We start from the raw sequence: 19,511 nt of genomic DNA on the forward strand, positions 1-19,511 counted from the left end.
AGTTTAATTTAAATTTTTTGAGTCGACTTTCTTTTTATTTTTTAAACCAAATTTAGGTAACTTATTATATTATATAATCAAACTTTATGTATTTCAATAAAATCATCATAATTCTATTCACGTCTTAAAAGTGAGCTTAAAAATCTTATCTTAAAAATCACTATCTTAAAACTAGTAACTATCTTAAAAATAAGCTTAAAAATTTTTTAAATTGAGTTTGGTTGATGCTATAAAAGTAATTTTTAAGTTATTTATTTATTTATTTTTTGTCCTATGAAAAGTTCAATTTCGAATATAGCTATTTCTGAGAAATTTATCGTTATGAACAAATGAGTTCCTTAAAACAGTTTTAATTTCACATATTTTAATAAAACTGTTATATATATTTTCTTCTAAAGATTCTAATAAAATTTATTTTGTGAACTGGCAAATGAAATTAAATAAGTTATTTTGTCAAAACAGATATATATATCTTTTTCCTTAAAGAGAATGCTAGTCTGATGGGAATGAATATTTTAAGACTAATAGATGAATAGTTGAATTTTATGAATATATTCAACCGATTTAATTTAGTAATCAGAATTATTAAAAATAAAGAAGCTACGGTGCATATAATATTATTTATTTTGAATATTTAATTAGGAATTTCATTAAAATTGAAGAAAAAATGAAAATTATTTTGTTAATAATTGCCATTTATAATATTTTTGAATTACTAATATCTTTATTGTTTAATTACAGCGAGCAAGTTTATAGTATAAATTTTGAAATAAATAAAAATACAAAAAAAAATCATATGTATGCAAATGAATGCATTAGAAAAAGTAACATATTTTTATTAAAGTTTATTGTTAATGCATTCAAAAACTGATTAAATAATTCGTTTTCAAACACGCATTTCTGAAAATTAAAAATTAATTTTACAATTTCATTCCATGAAAACAAAACTTTAATTTCACAAATCATTTCTTTAATTTCTAATTAGAAATTGAAGAAATGATAGTTTGGTAATAAAAGGCGAAACGAACAATATAATTTGCATTTTGAATTCCTTTTCTAGAAATTTGAAGGAAAATAATAAGTTTTAAATAGGTTTTATTTAGTTAAATGATTTGAATTATAAGACTGAAAATATTTTGCCAGATTAAATTTTGTTTGCTGAGATTTGTACTAAATAAAAAAAAATTGATGAAACATCAGCTTAACTTAAAGATAGATATAATGTATCAGTTAACATTGAGTTGGCTAACATTGCAAATAAATTTCTTCAATTTAATAGCAAAATTTCATACTATTAGAAAAATTTTGAACCAAAATATCGCCCAAAATTGCTACAAAGTAAATGTGGCATCTGCATTGTAAAAAATTCCGGATCAAATAAAGACAAAAATTACCGTAAAATCCATTTTTAACGAAACATGCTACGGAATCTGATATACTGTATACTGTAAATCTGATATACTGTAATTTTTACAGTAATAATTACCCTAAAATCACTGAAGCACTCGCATTAAATAAATATTACTCTATAAATTACTGCATAATATTTTACGGTAAAAATGGATTTTACGAATGATGCAAGTGCCGGAACTTTATACCGTAATTTGACCAGGAATTTTTTTTGCAGTGTACTAAGTGGAGCCCTTTTATCGTTCTACGAACTTGATTATACAATACTATAAGTCAAGTAAAATATGATTCCTTTTAACACCTACTTATGGTTTTAAAGTACCGATATTATACTTCGTTCAATCAATTTTGATTCAGTTTGTAACTAACCTTATATTTTGTATATAACCTTGTATTTTACCTTATAACCTTGTATTTTTCTATTAAATCCGATTAGAATCTATACTTTAATGAAAAATTCAAGTTTGAATATCAAGAATTTCATAGTGCTGCAATTCCACTTACATTTTATCTTATAATTATTGTATATGTATTCTGTTAAGCTTAGGAAGTATTTATACGATTCAATACTTTTTTACACATTTACATAAAGTTAAAAACTTTGGAGCTTAATATATGCAATATTTTTCACATTTACAGCGACTTTAATTCGGAGTTAATTCGGACTTTAATTCGGACGAATTCGAAGTTAAATCATGTTTTCGTTTTTCTTGAACTTGATTACACACTTTAAAATTTTCGGATCAAATTACGGTATAAATACGGTATAGGCATCCTTAAAAACCGTTTTAACCGTAAAATATTCAGTGATTTTACAGTATTTATTACTGTAAAAAATTACGGTATATCAGTTTTTTGTTCCGCAACATGCGGTAAAAAGCATGCCCTGCTTTTACCGATTTTGCGGTAAAAAGCACAGCCATCCAGTGTATCGATAATTTTTACCGTAATTTGATCCAGAAATTTTTACAGTGCATGATGAACTTCGAAGAAATTATTAACATTTTTTTCAAAGTTACAGGAAATTTACGGGTACCTTTACCATGGTTCAGCATTGAACCGATTTCTTTAGAGAGTAAAAGTTAAATTGATCACGGGATGCTATGATTAAATGAAACGAAAATGTGATTTAATTTTACATCTTATGAGAGTTTCAGAAAACCTGCACACATAGAAAAATTCTGGTAAAATTAACGTGTTATATGGTAATGACATTTATGTTTAAGAAAAACATAATTCTGATTAATAAAACTTAACTATACGGTATTTTGAACATTAATTTGGACATTTTCCCATTCATATGGTAATGGTTTAACGGATAGTCTGGTATTCACAATTATAGTTTTTATTACCACACCAAAATACAAAATAGCCAAAATACAAAATTGAGAAGTAGATTTAACCGAATAAATTAGTTTTATATTATATTCCAAGGTATCATTATAAAATTACCAAATTTTACCACATTTACTAAATTTTACCACAAATTATGAAACCATATTTTATTATTAATATTACTAAAACAATTATCAAAGCTAGTCGATAAAAATTACCGAGTTTTTCGGTGTTCCCATATAGTCCGAAATACGATACATTTTACCATATTCTGATAACTTTGACCATAAATTTTTTCTCTGTTCTCAAACTTATAATTCAATTTTAATTCAATTTTCTAAACCCCAATATCAAAACTCCTTTTATATTGCTAAAGAAGTATTCCAAAACCGCTTATTACAACTTCCTGAAAGACACATAAAAAATATTGTGTAGAAACAACTTCTTGTTTCTTTGCAACACTCATACATATAAAATAAATTTTTCAACGAAGCAGAATCTCTAAAAACTTTCGACTACTTCAAATTAACTTATATTATTCATCTATCAACAGTCATTGTAGCTAGTCAAATTGAACACTGAACCCTTCCCCAACCCCCTCTGAGTTGTCGTTACAGATTTGGTCCACTGAACCATCTGCATTTTTTGTTGTCATGATAAAACTATTCCAAACGATCTTTTGCATTCACTCACATGATAATCTGGCAACACTATCACCAGATGTAATGCATGTTATTCTCCTTCCTGTCAAAGTACACTCTCTGTGAAAGACATCTAAATACGATAGGAAACAAATTTTCGATAGCTATTCTTATTCCGCGTAATGGAGTTTCTTTTTTTTTATTATTATTATTAAAAAAAGGGCATAAAGAAGCACCGGAAGAAAATGGAAAGGGACATTTTTTTTCATTTATGCCGCTTTTTCCACTATTTGTTTTTATTGAGGTCAAAAATATGTATCAGAGATTCTTCTATGGCAAATTCATAGAGGCTTCATAACTAAAGTACCTCAGATATTGAGAGGTAATCAGTTGTTCTGTTTAGGAGCTCATTAGAGCATCTCTACACTATTTTTTTGGATTAAGTTTCAATTTTTTTTTACTCTTATTCATTGAAGGTAAATGACTAATTTTTATTGAATTCTACTTTTTGTTTTAATTTAAAATGGTTATAAAAGTACATAATATAACACTATATAATTATATAGTTTAAAATTATAACTGCAAATTTACTCTTATTATTTTTTTTAACTTTTATTCATTGAAAGTGAATAACCAATTCTTATGAAATTCAATTTTTTGTCTTAAATTAAAATGGTTATAAAAGTATATGATATTACACTATATAACTATATAGTTTAAATTTCAAATTTATATATTAGTTAGAGCATTTCGAAAACGAATAAGAAAAAAATATATGAATAATGAACTAATAGATTTTGGTTAAGATTCTATGAAAATGGTTTATTACGATAAAATATTTCATTAATCAACAACTAGAATAATATATTTTTAAAATAATGTTTGCAAATTTTTAAAAATTTGCTTATGGCAATTAAGATGAATATATAGTTATTTGAAATATTTATGATCTATCTTAAATGTAAAATTATGACAGTCTTTTATGCTCCGTATCTCGAATTTTTTAACATTAGCAGATATTTATTTGAATTTGCATGAAAGTTTTATTGGTTTTATAATTACTTTCTATTAAATATTTAATGATTAAATTTCAGAAAAGTTCAAAAAAATAAGAAAAAAAACATTTAAATAAATCATTTTAAAATGATGTATGTTAACAACACAAATAAGATTAAATCTTTTCAATAATTAATTGCTTTTATTAAATTGTGGTTTTGGTTTTTATTTAATTGTAGTTCTGTTGAGCACTTCATTTATTTAAAGGAAACGTTAAAATGTAAGTTTTGAGTTACACCTCCTTGCCTAATGAAATCTATTTGACCATTTAAATTTAACTCAGGAAATTATCTGAAAAATTAATGTTTTCTTTATATTTTAAGCTTTATATTATGCAACTTGATTCACATTTTCGAATTAATAACTTTTTGTCAATTATTAATTTGGAAATTGCTTATGACACCAAATACCCTATTTAGCGTTATTGCTTCATTTATTCAACTTACCTCATCAATATTAGGAGTAAAAGTTAATTTTGATAAGTTATTTAGTATTTCATTTTTTGTAAAAGAAAAGCAACCTAATTCTTTAGATCGACATTAAGCTTTTAATGAAAAGTGGGAAAAGAGATAAAAGTAATATTACAATATTAATTAATCAGTAATATGAACTTGTTCAACGAAACAAAACTAAAAAAAATCAGTGATTAACTTTCTCATAACATATTATTTCTTTGAACCTAGTTAGAGTGTAATTTAAGCTAAATAGAAAAAGCTAACCTTTAATATTTCGAAAACTAACTTTTAGTTTTTAACTAATTTATCGAATGTACAGTGGTTAAAAACCTCACTTATGTGTCATAATGAAAAAAGTGTTGCATAAGAGACTTTTCTAATTACGTATAATTAATTAAAAGTGTGTTCCAAAAAGTATTTTCTTAACCGTTTACTATTTAACACGTGTTATAGCTGATCCTTGCTAAAATTGGATCTCTAACACCAAAAATATATATTAAAAATGATTCCTTGTAATAAATGCGAAGCATGGTACCAAAATATATGTTTTTTAAGCTAAAAGTCATTAATTTGAAAACGTTAATGACTCTTTTTACTATATGGAAATAACAATTTTTTTAACATTCTTTTTTCTCATTTCATAATCCTTCTAATCGCCTTTTTAAGTTAGCATTAAAAAATATATGAGTAATAGTAATATTCGCCTATCGTCTAATAGTATAAATTGCTTAATTAATCTATGTTTCATCATAAAGGAAAAACTTGCTTTATCATTAAATACTTGAATACTTACTTACTATAATTTCTTTTTTAATTTTACTAAGACAAAATAATATATAATTGAGCTCCTAAAAAACTGATATCAATTGAAATATTCAAGTTAATAAACATTTCTTTCAGAAATGATTCAAAAGATAAATTCCCATTATAAAAATAAAAAAAAATGTGTTCTTTTTTTTTGTTTAAATTTTGGTCTGACTATCATTATAAATATTTCAAAAAGACGAAGCTTATTCAATTTAATTTATTCTTATTCTATAAGATCTCCGTTTATTCATGTGTGTGTGGTATAAGCATTTGTCGCCTACCCTGTCAAAATGTTCAGCAAGAAGTGATGGAAGCTTAATATTTAACTGCTAAATATTAAGATAGACTCTCAACTCCATTTATATATGAACTAATTAAACTGTAGGCCTCTATATATTTAATTTTTTTTGTTCACGCTCATTTAATTTGTTCATTGTATTCTATAATTAATTTTTTAAAAATGTATCATTACAATGCCGTATTGCAAAATAAATTTTCATTTGCTTTTTTTATTAATGTACAAAATGCTCCATTCTTTCAGTGATTTACCAATAAAGTTATTATTTTTTTTGGTTAATCATTGACTTGTAAAAACGTTTGCCATAACTGCGCACTAATCATAAAATATTGCGACAAATTTATAAACATTTGTGTAGTTTTGTAAATATTATTTTGCTTCGAGGCGAAATATCTCAGACCGGCCTAAATAAACAGTTTCATTAAAAAATTTGCCAGAAAGTCCTGAAAATGTAACGCAATTGAGAAAGAAAATAACTCCTAATGTAGTATTTCTTGTGTAAGACTCGGTGGAGACATTTTTTGCCGGCTAGGTGGGACTTATCACTTGGCGACAATTTTGGTGACAAAATAATTTTTCTGGAAACATCGAGTTTTAAAGCAGTAGGACAAATATGTACGAATTTAAGTGAGAATCGTCTAAAATCGTGTCGGAAGCTCTAGAGTTTTGTATCCAAGTCTATATAAATTAAAGAGTGCGTCGCTTGTGACTGCAGTAGTGTTCTGACCTGAGTTAGATCATTTTCCCGTCTGAGATTATGAAACCTTTTTTTTGCTGTACTGCGCGCTTATTCGAGCTGTATTTGAGTGCCAGAAATATAGCTGTATTTTCTAGAAATTTGTTCTGATTTTGAAGTATTAATGACTGTTTCATTCGTCTCCAGTCGAAACGAACCTCTGTGCTCGATACAATTTTTTGTAAAATGAAAGCTAATATTCAAACTTCTCTCATACCAAAATATGTAGGTAAAACTTTTTCTTTTCCTTTTTTGAATTTAACTATCCATCCCAGTTTTCTTCATAATAGCTGTTCTTCGCTACATGATTGCATCGAGAATTTGAATATATTGTTCTTAATTTACCTGGTACCTAAATGTTCGTAATTTACCTAGTATCTTACCTAAAATGATTGATTAATTAAAAATCAGCTGAAGGAAAACCGAATAATATATTTTAAAAAAATACGGCTCACAGTTATTTACTAAGGTCATTTCTTGCTATCAGTTTCAAAGTAAGTTGCAAAGTTCGAAAATAGATGGCGTTGCAATTGAGAAAAAAATGGCAGCGTGAAAATAAAACTAATAGGCGCCCGTGCTCGTATGGCTGTTGAGACGATGTTACAAGCTTGATAGTTTTACTGTCAGCTGTTTCATCTGCTGATGAATTATTAACTAATTGCGAGAGACATTATGTCTCAGGAGAAAGAGCGTTCGTTTTCCAATGAGGTGAATGCGTTCGAATCCCAGCGATGGATGGTCGATGGCATGTAACGCAAATTCGGGTTATTTCCATCAAAAAGTCCTCCACTAAGTCAAAATTTCTCCCAATGCTTGAGCCAGAAGTTCCCTTGTCTTCTGGATTGGGCTTAAAATTACGAGGCCACTGAGTTGAACGTTAGTAGTCGTAAACCCAAAAACAGGGTCGGCTGTTCAGCGACTGTTATAGAATAAAGTAAAACTAATTGTAAAGAGCGGCGATGGCTGTGGGGATAGAGCAAACGCCTTGAGGTGAGCCGGGTTCGAATCCCAGTCATGGCTAGTCGATGCGAATTCCGCATCCAGCTTGCACCGGTGCTGACGTGAAAATATCCTCAGTGGTAGACGAATCATGGGTTAGAGTTCCCTTGCTGTCAGGCTAACCGTAGGAGGTTCTCATAGTCTTACTCTCCATGAAACGCAAAAGTGGGTTTGTTCCATCAAAAAGCTCTCCACAAAGGCACATTTCTCCCAATACTTGATTCAGGAGTTCTTTTGTCTTCTGGATTGAGTTCAGAATTACAAGGCTACGGTGTTGAACATCGGTAGTCATGAACCCAAAATTGAGTCAACTGTTCAACGACGGTTATCAAGCTGATTGTGAAAAAAAAAACTTTAGAGAAAGAAAAATATGCATTCATATTATTTTAAAAGTGTTACATTTATTATCTAGTTTGTATACATTGAATAAATTGCTTCATGTATTTCTTAATTTTGAAGTTATTTCCTTTCAAATATACTTAAAAACAATCTAACAGAACAGTGGCTAATTACTTTCTAAATAAAATAATAAAAATTCAACTCAGGTTAAAATGTTCTTGAGTAGTTTTCATGAAGAAAAAAATTCTGGTAACTTTATCGTACTGTAATGACATTTCTAGCTTTTTAAAATGAAAAAAAAAGAACATTATTTTAGTAACAAAACGAAATTATGTGTTATTTAAAACATTCATTTTGAAATTTTTCCATTTGTATGTTAACTGTTTACTAAAAAATTCTGGTATTTAAAATTATAGTTCCTGTTACCAAACATTTAATAAAAAATACAATGCTGAAAAGTAAATTTAATCAAATTTATTTAGCATTTCTGCTCTAAGGTATCGAGAAAAAAAAACGAATTTTACCTCTTTTGCCAGATTTTGTCACATATTATGAAACTATATTGTTAATTTTATCAAAATCCTTATCTCACTCAACTCAAAAAATCATGTTTTGAGATAAGTGGGTTTAAAGTTTTCATTTCTAAGGAAAATGCATAAGAAATGCTTTAGTTTGCTTAAACGATGATTACCATCAAGTTGAATTATGAGTTATGCTAGTATTGCTGCTGAAAAGAATGTGTTTTTTTATATTTACACCTGTTCTTAGTCCAAAACGCGTGTTTTCTTAGTTGTGCCACTATTGCAGCGCATGAGCAATTTATGTTTAAAAAAACATAATTCTGTGCAATATATAATATAAACGGTATTTAAACTATTTATTTATAATTTTTTTCATTCATATGGTAATGGTTTAATGAAAATTCTGGTTTTAAAATTTTGAGTATTATCACACTTTTAGTAGAAAATACAAAACTGAAAAATAAATTTAACCAAATAAATTGGTTTTATACCATACCTTAAGGTATCATGATAAAATTACCGAATTTTACCACACATTATAAATCAAAATTTTATTGTTAATATTATGAAAATAATTATCAAAGCACTTGGTAAAAATTAAAGCTTTTTGTTTTTTTATACCACCAAACACGCGGTAAATTTTACCATATTCTGGTTGTTTTTGCCATACTTTTCTCCCAATGTATGAGAGATAATGTTCATAAGAAACGAGTTAATATGCTAACTGGCTCTAAACTTTTATTTTACCTTATTCAAGAATGCTCTTACAAGAATTTTAAATTATATTTTCGAAAATTAGCTTAAATGGAATTTTCAAAACCTTTTCCTCAGTTTTCTTTGGTGTGTTTTCTTAATACTTTTTGATTATCGATTTAAAAAGTATCCATCTTGAAACTTACTTGCTTTCATTTCGGTCTGCTCGTGTATTTAGAAAGGGAAAAAATCCATTGGAAAACTTCGTATTGACAAAAGAATTGAAACCTCAAACCTTAAATGTTCAAAAGTTTTCTCTAAAGAGTTTTCGTAGCCTCTCATACAACAGAAGCAAATTTATTTATGACAACTACCTAAGAATTCACTTTAATTTATAAGGTCTTTTTAAAGTTTAGCGAGTTTAAATTTTGTCTTTTAGCTTTTAGTGTTACACTTTACGATTCATTGATCTATTAATCATTTAAAAAGGCTGAAAATTTATTATCTGAGAAAGAAAAACAATATTTTACGTGCTATGTCTTAGATTAAGTTACAACGTTTATTTTCTTTAAGCTCTTTACAAATGTCTTTGTAGTGTACAAACCACTACAAAAAATATGCTTCCAATTCACTACAATATAAGACATTGTCGATAACTACTATCCCCACATTGGTGACCTTCGCACGAGATGTGAACACGCCTACTTTGACAGAAACTCNATTCACAGCCATCTTTTCTATAGCCTTGAAATTCAAACCTGTTACCTCATGTGGACAATACATACACAGCCATCTTTACTATAGCAAGTTGCTTAGAATTATTTTCACTTTCTTTTCAGTTAAACAAGCAAGGTGCTTGCTTTACAATATCAGTCACCCCAGAGACTCTGTATACAAACTGCTTTCATTTTCTAATTTTACTGTAATTTCACGATGAATGGGATATGGGTCTTCTGCGCGGCCCAGGTGCCCAGCTTTTGTTAAATAAAGTAAGTAAGTAAGATTCCATGTTGGGGTACCTTTTCATTGATGACGGTTGACATTGTCTACTATCCCCTTATTGATGACCTTCGGACGAGACGTGAACACGCCTATCTTGACAGATATAATTCTGATGGGGGAGTACTGTAGTGTATCTACCACTACAAAAGTACAATTCTAATTCGTTAGTATATAAGACATGTTAAATCGATTCTATGTTGAGGTTGATTCATAGATGAAGATGAAGGTTGACATTGTCGATAACAACTCTCCCCATAGTCTTTGCTTTATTTTTTTCAAAAATGTGGATACTAAAATTTCTATATTTAGATTTTTAAACCATGTCTTCAAATTTCATAAAATTGTTAAACTAGTTTCCATTTTTTTAGTTTATAAATTGCAAGCAGTTGAAATAAATTTGAACTGAACTGTGAACTATTTCTTTATAAGAATTGAAGAATTATTGTGGCAATTAACATTGTTATTAAATAAATTAAAATTTTTAAATCTAGAAACCATTGTTGAAAAGATTTAAATCATGATTTGAATTGTGATTTAAACCATTTGATTTCGAAAAAATATCATTGATTAAAATCAGGTGATTTTTTCTAAAAATCATCGATTCAAGTCAAAAATATTTTTTAAACCAAATTATAAATATTCTTTTTAGAGTGCTGCTTTCCAAGTCCGGATTTTTTTGATACTCAAGACTTATCTAATGAAATAATGAGAGATAAAAATATGTGAAATTGTTATTTTGATGTTCGAAACAGAAAAGACTAAATCTGGATAACACTTAGAACAAATTTTCAGAAATTATAATTTTCCATTAGTTCTAAAAGTAATTGGCTGTTTAATAAATAAAATTCAATCATATATCTTTAGTTTTATCTTTACTTACGCACTAGCAATTTTTAAAAATTATTAAATATGTGCATGTAAGCAACAGAGAATGACTTGTTCTGTAAAATGTAATTTAGAATAATTAAATTTTTTGATGATTCTTGAAATAAACGATTTTATTCTTCATTTGATATCTATCTAAATAATTGAGACTCAGCCTTAAGAAATCCGCGAGGATGTTTGATGTTGAACTTGAATAAAAATAAATAAGGTTTTAATTTTTAAATGATTATATATTTTGAAATTATTTTGTACGTACTAATTTTAATTATTTTAGTTAAAACTTTCAATTATTTAATTTAAATATTGCTTTAAAATTTTATTAAGCATTATTGATATACTTTATCTCAGATTTAATAAGTAAATACTCAAATAAATAAAAAATTGATTCAAATAAAAAAAAAAGCAATTTCCATAAAATCTAAACTTCCTTTAAAAATTATGATTTTTGCTAACCTAGCTAAAAACATTTTTGATCATATTTATAAATTTTTTTTACTATTTAAACTATTGTGGTAGACCACAAGGAACCTATACGAATGCATCAGAGTTTATTACTACCAAAATTTTAGGTTTATAACGAACTTTAAACTTTTGAAAAGAAATGATTTTAGCCGACAAAAAACCTAGCAAAACAAAATTTTCTTTAATTAAATATTCAATTTTTTTGAATCAAAAAAAAAAACTTTTCAGTTTTCAAAATCGGAAACCCTAGAAAAATCAGAAAAGGGATTTGACTAAATAAAGTAATATAATAATTTTATTACGTTCTCTGATTATTATTGAATTCAAAATGAGTGAAACTCTTTTACAACGCTTGAAATACTAAATGAATTTGTTTGTGTTTAGTTTTATTTTTTATTATAAGAATTTCGCTTTTTCATATAATGTAACTTTACATATTTTATCTTCCTAATTAGGTATTCCCTTAAGAAAATATTAAAAAAGCTATTTTATGTAGAAACTTTCAAAGAATTCTTTAAGGAAGAGGTTTAATATTCAAACTGTATGAAAAAAAAACGTTAAAAGTTTTTAATGGTTAGTATTAAAACTTAATGCAATTTAATATAATTTATATGATACTTTTTCTCAGGCGATAAAATCCAAAAATATCTATCACTTAATGCGGCATAGATAAGAATAAAGTTTTTGGAAACATTTAAATTTATTTTATCCCTAATTACTTTCAAATGATGATGGATGATGAAATTAAATGTTTTGTTCTTAAAAAAATTGTTTTTTATAATATGTTAATAAAATATGGTACTGATTTATATGCTTGAAAAATTAATAGAAGATAAAAATGAAAAATACTATGGTTAAATATATTCTTGTTGAATTTGCAAATATAAATAACAAAATAAATAAATACAAGAAAGCACGAAGAAAGTTAAGAAAAACAACAAGTTAAGTTTCATTTATTGCACATAAGCTGCAAGTAAACAGAGCTCATTAGATAAGTTCAAAATGAAGATAAAACAAAGGAAAATTATAGACATATGAAAAAGGGGGGAAATAATAATTAAAAGAATAAGAAACAACTGATTAAAAAAAAGGATGAAATTTTTTTAAAAAAACCGGAGGAGAAAAGAAGATATAATCTTTTCATCAGCCCTCATGATTATATCCGCAAAAAAGAGTGCTTTCTGATATTGTATCAATATAGCCAAAGCAAAATATATTAATACAATAGTTTGAGGAGCACTCAAAAAAATTTTTTAAAAAAATTTCAACAACTGAAATAGAACACAATAAGTAAAAATAACACGTAAAAACAGAAAATAAAATAAAATAATAAGAAAAAACAGTACAATTTATTAGTAAAATAAACATAAAATGTATTAGTTGATTTTTGTTGATTTGGCTTTTCGATTTTTGTTTTAAACAATTGTATAAGACTATTTCGTCTCTGAATATGACAAAAATGTTTGGAAACTTTTTCTTCTCTCTAAACTATTTTGAACTGTTAAATCAATATAGCATTTAGAATTTTTTATTCTTTTCTGAGACAAGATAGAAAAAAAAAGAAATCTGAATCTTTTCTGGAAACTTTTATGAGTTGCATTCTTAAAGCTTTAAAATCAGCATCGACCTATAAAAGTTTTGAAACAGATGCTGCAGCAATGATGCATGAGCATATGCTATTTATTAGCGCTGTTAACTAAAACAAAAACAAAATAACGATTGTTACGTAATGAGACTTTTCGGACTCGAAATTGCTTGATTCTTACGGAAAGAAAACTGAAAACTCTTGAATGAAAATTGAGTTCTATTTAATGTTTTTTGCATATTATAAATATTGAAATATATAAAAACTATTATATATTAATATTATGAATATTGTTATATATAAATATTATAATATATGAATATTATAAATATTATCATTTATACTGAAGCTTAGGAATAAATTTTTAAATAATAATTTAGGTATATGCAAGTAAAACATTATAAACCTTGTGAATTGCATATTTCTTAAAATTAATAATTGCAAAATTATAAAACAGTTTACAATCTGTTTAAATTTTTATACATGTTTCAAAACATTGCATTAATCAAATTTCAAATTAATCAAAATTTGCTTAATTAAATGAAAAAGCTACGAATTTTATTTAATTTAATGGTTTCTGTAAACAATATCTGATAATGATCTATTAAATGATAAGAAATTGGATGTGAAAATATCTAAACATCGCCATATAAAATATATATTCTGCGTTATTATGTAGTATAGATAATTACAAAAAGACTAGCAATGAGATTATATTTTTACGATACTATATTATATAAATGACATTTGTACAAAATATTAAAAAAAATATTTATTTGATTGAAAAATTGTTGGATAGCGGTAATATTTATATTAGATGTTAAATACAAAGGAAATGAAAACTGACATTAAAATTTAGGCCATATGTTAATTAAATTTATGCAAAATAAACCCATAATGCTTCCTAAGTTTACTGATACTTAAACTGAGATAATAAATTCCAAAAATTATTTCTTTTAAATTTTTTTCTCAAGATATTATTTTTTTTTGTAAATAAATTGACTAATCAATTTAAATTGGGAATAATAACATTGAAAGAACTTGATATTTTGTTTTAAACTTAATCTTTTTCTGTAGTTCGTTAGAATTACCTACTAAACGAAGAAAAAGCATGCTACTAATAAACTTTAAACAAACGCACTATAACATTGCTTAACTATTTATTGCAATATATTGCAACACAATAATGCTCTTTCTGAATCCTATTTATTGCAACGCAATATACGTAAATAGCATGTTCATAGAGTTTTCCAACTTCCTTAGTTTGCGGTATCCTCGCAAAACTCAATATTTTCTAAAACATCCCTCTCATTTAATAATTGTTTGCAGTTAATATTTATTACTTATATATAATGTATGTTTCATATGAGTAAAGTCCCGCAGTGGACTGATCGTTAAGACACGGTTCCCAGCAGATCACCGAAATCAAGCATCACTGGCTACGGTCAGTGTGCGGTTGGTTGACCACTTGGATCAGTCTGCGTAGGGACCGAGGGTTTGCGGTATTGGTCCTCGTTAAACTGTGCTACCGTAAAGTGCTCGACTTCGCTCGAAGGTCGTCGGGCTACCGAAGCGGGGGTGCCATCCCTTCCGCAGAGGATCAAAATTGCGATGGCATGTCTTCGGATCATCCTCCGGAGTGTTTCCCAGACCGTCGCCAATAGCCCATTGTGCAGCTCTAGTGCGACGTAAAGTAACAACAACAACAATCATATGAGTAAAACCATAAAACAGAAACTATGAAGGTAAGTGGAGAAAGTATGAAAATAGTTAATTCTACTCAGGCTTAAATCCCACTAAATAGTAATTAATCACTATAATAACACGAAAGAACTATAATTAATAAAAAAAATTAATAAAAACTACTAAATAATGAACTTTAGCATATACTCAAAAAACTTTCAATAGGTTTCTTTAGGTAGCGATCCGAAATACAGAAATATTATACTAAAAAGGCTAAAATTATTAAAGAAAGTGCTGTTAAATTAGTAAAAGTTCATGTAAGTGATAAGGAAGTTCATGCATTTTACCCTGATTTTACCCTCTCGGTCACTGTGTTTTTTATTCTTCTGTTGTTCATATTTCTTCTCTGTCATCTACAGTGGTTCTTATAGTTTTGCTTCTCACGTAGCAATTTTACGTTTTTTACTGCCTATTTCTTTGTTTACTACTATTTGAATATTATCTGATTCAAAATTTAATTCACTTAAAAAGTATACAAGAAGGGAAAAACAGTCGGCTAGTTTTAAGGACTTCAAAAATAAGCACCTATTTTTGAAACTTGCCAGACTTGAATGAGAAGAAAAGGGTATATTAAATTAAAAAAAATTAAAATTGCCAACGAAAATAGGAAAATAAAGGTGAGAAACAAAATTAGGAAAAAAACAGTAACCGAGAGGGGCAAATCAGGGTAAAATGCATTTCCACGTGCTATGGTGAGTGTCGTTATTAAGGGAATCGTCATATAAATGAAACAAGTTGGACATCAAAATAAGCTATTGTGACATGGGTAGAAATAAGTATGCCATTATCGAAATTGAATTTATACCCAAGGTTCCTACAATGCGCAGCAGTTGATGATTTCTCGAATTCTTGATAATCGATATAAAGAGATTAGAGAAAGAACCGGCTAAATGACATTTTAATGAATTTGAGTAAATGACTGTAGAAGTGTGTGCGTTCCTCCTTTTTTTTTCGTTCAATCTTTACGTCTTTTGCGAAGACATAAGTCACAAAATTTTTGGTGGTTTATTTATTTGATTCTAACTTTTTTATTCGGGAAAATTTTTATTAATTTTTTACGTAGCAGTTTCTTGTTTTTACGGACGCTTTCTAATGTTTTTCTTCAAATATAATTTCGTTTGAAGGGATTAAATAAATATACATATATTTAGGCTCATATTCGTGGAATGAGATTCTGGAAACAAACTGGTATCAAATTTTATCTAGCCTTGTTGGCCCAAAAACCGATCAAAAACAATTCAGTTAGCCGAGTGAGATGTTAGAGTGGGTGATAGTTAGTAGATGTTCTACCAGTATGCATCACTTTAATTGCCGAGAGTTCGGCAATTTTTTATTTTAAAATAGGGATCTTTTAAATTACGCTGATTATCGTCAAAATATTATGTCATTTCGTTAGATCTAAAGGTATTTCTGAAATTAAATAAAAGTATTTTTATTATTTTTAATACAAAAAATATTTAGACATAGTTATTGAAATACAATTTATACTCAAATTTTCATTAAAAATTTGCAGTTTTATGCAAAAATGATACAGTTTAAGTTATAAAAAGTTTTGCAAAACAGTTTTGGGTATTTTTTTTTAATCGTAGTTACCTTAATACTGACCCATAATATTTATATTGGACCACTATTTATATTAGCGGGTAATAGTGTACCCTACCAGAGGAAATAATTATAGGCTTATTAGGGAGTACACAATGTGGTATTATAGGTAGCTATGTATGTATGTATATAATAGTGCATTATATAGCTTTAAAATGAGGAAATCGAAGTCAATATTTTGTTTTAACACATAGCCCTATATATTACCTTAATATTAACCCATAATATTTATGTAGGACCACGTATTGTATTACCGGGTACTTGTGTACCCTACAAGATGGTGCGATTATGATTAGTTACGTGATTTTCATTTTCCATAATATAAGTTATCATTTCATGAATTTCCGGGGGTGAACACCATTCCACTCAGTGAATATGCAGCTTTTTTTCATTTTAATTTTCTTAATTTTTAAACAAGAAGAGAAGGGAACACCTGTTTAAAGAACAAAGCTCCATTCACCTCCAAGAAGAATTCATTTAAGCGAAACTAATCAGCATTTGCTCAAAATGAAGTTAAAAACCACGTAGACTTCTCGTGGTTAGCCAGATGTCAATGGAGCTCTGATATTTTTCACCAAAGTATAATTTACATCAGCACGGAAATCTCTGCTGCAGGGAGCAACATAAAGTTTAAATATCCACCTCTGTGATTCGTTCATATCTAGACTTAATCTGTCTCCTGAGCCATGTCGATTTTCATGAAAACGTTAGTGTAGCCATAAATTTTGTCAAACATATAAGTACGCTTATCATTTCGGTTTCAACACTTAATATTTTAATTGTTCACACGCATCTTAAAGACTGTTGATGAGCCACTTTATTTTTACAATTTAAAAACTCTAATCCAAAAAATAGAAAAAGTTTTGGTAGTAGGTGTTACTGATACTATGTTAGTTGGTGCTGTTTTGATATGTACTATATATACTGACCTAACCGGAACATCACCTAACCGGAACATCTGCTCCTGCACTCCAGAGCCCAAGGTCAAGAAAACTGAGATGGCCACAATAGGCCTTGGCCCTCTATGGGCTGTCACGCCACTGAGTTTAGTTTATATATACTGAAATACGTATCACGATACCTACTACGAGGACTTGGAAAATAGGCTTTTTTGAAACCTGATGAATAGATAAGTACCGGAGAAAATTATTGATTATAGAAATTTTTAACTATCAGGAGTTGGTATCCAGCTATAGAATTATACCAAATGATACTTAACATTGTTAATCTTCATTTTGAGAGGACGATCTTCTAAAAATTGTTTTGCTAAGTCTAATAACGTAAAGCCATCAGGAAAATCAGCAGATAACAGTAAATAAATAAAAAAACAAGTATTTTCGTAATTATTAGTAAATATTAACTAACAGTGACTCCATATCTCTTTCACTTTTGTGCATTGTTGTTGACGTATGCATGTTTAGGCAGAGGGGGTGCGATTGCTCTTGTTTTCCAGTGGCGCCATCTGTTGCCAAGAATTCGACTTCTTCCACACCACATGTCACACCCGTTTATAGGGCGAACCCATTCATTCATCCTCAGATCGTAATTTTGAATTGAATCAGAGAATGATCGATCTCCAATCCAGTACCCCTAGAGGTATTGATTTGTTATGGGAACATGGAGGACTTTTGCAACTCGACAGATTTAACGTGCATCAGTCACTTTACTACACGGGGAGTCTTCGGCAGACGGGGTTCGAGCCCAGCGCCCTACCAACCAGGCTATCCCGGCCCACTTTGGGCATGATATCATAATATTGATCATTACCGATTTATTTATTGTTTAATTTTATTTCAAAAAGAAAAATGAATATTCAACTAGTAACAATAAAAATAAAATGACCTAAAGAGTTGCCTAAGCGCAAAATAATATTTATTTTCAATGTGACTTTACCAAAAAAAAATTATTTTTTACCAGGACGGTGCGAACCTGAAGCAAAGAAATTGTATGTTGAAGCTGTTTAAAGGTTATTTTTTCTTGGATGTTTTTATTATTGATTCGTAAAAAAGTATAAATACCTCATTAATGCATGGAAGCTCCTGTTTCAAGTTTTCATTTTCATTAATTTTTTCTCCTCCCGCCTTAGCGTTCGATGCCACGCAAAATATTTTCTAGGGTTGTTTGTTGACTATTTGTCACCAAATCACTTAACCGGTTCTTCCTTTGAGTATCTTCAGAAAGAATAGATTTAGCAATAAAAATGAATGTTACATATTTAAATAAGACTGAAACGAGAACTTTCCCTGTGAAATCTCAAATTTTTCATTTAAAAAACGTCACTCTGCCGATTCTTTCCCTAGGCTCTTCATATATATTTCGTTTTCCCTATCTATTGTGTTCTAGATGTTAAAGCGCGTCGAGTTTTTCCTATCCGATGGAATCTTGTTTTATTCATATGAATGCTGACTCTCTTGTTAACTGTCTTAGTTCATTTCCACCTCTCCATAACGCGTGGAAAAAGCATTTCGCTGTGATTTGCCCCTCTCTGCTACTGCGGTTTTTATTACACTGTTTCTCATATTTCATCTCTGTCAGCTTCTGCAGTTTTTCTAGTTATGTTATCACCTTTATTTTTTCAATTTTCGTTGGCATCTTGACGTTTTTTATTTCAAAATTTTTTGCTTCTTCTCATTCGCGTCTAGCAAATCATGAAAATGAGCATCTATTTAAAGTTCTTGAAACATGCAAACTGTTATTTACTATTTATATATTTATGAAAAAAATGAAGATTTTTAATCGGGTAATATCCTACCATTTCTGCTTCCTGGGATGATTTATCTAATACTATTTGGATATTTTTGGAGAGCCACTCAGAGGCTGATTATTTTAAGCAGTTTCGGTAAACAGTACGATTTTGTTTTTCAAAAACTTATCAACAAGAGAGTAGAAACGTGTCATGATACAAATTTTATAAAAATAACGTATGGCAAATAAACCTTCAT

The sequence above is a fragment of the Parasteatoda tepidariorum genome, chromosome 4, assembly GCF_043381705.1.
Source record: "Parasteatoda tepidariorum isolate YZ-2023 chromosome 4, CAS_Ptep_4.0, whole genome shotgun sequence".
In the NCBI taxonomy this organism is placed as follows: domain Eukaryota; kingdom Metazoa; phylum Arthropoda; class Arachnida; order Araneae; family Theridiidae; genus Parasteatoda; species Parasteatoda tepidariorum.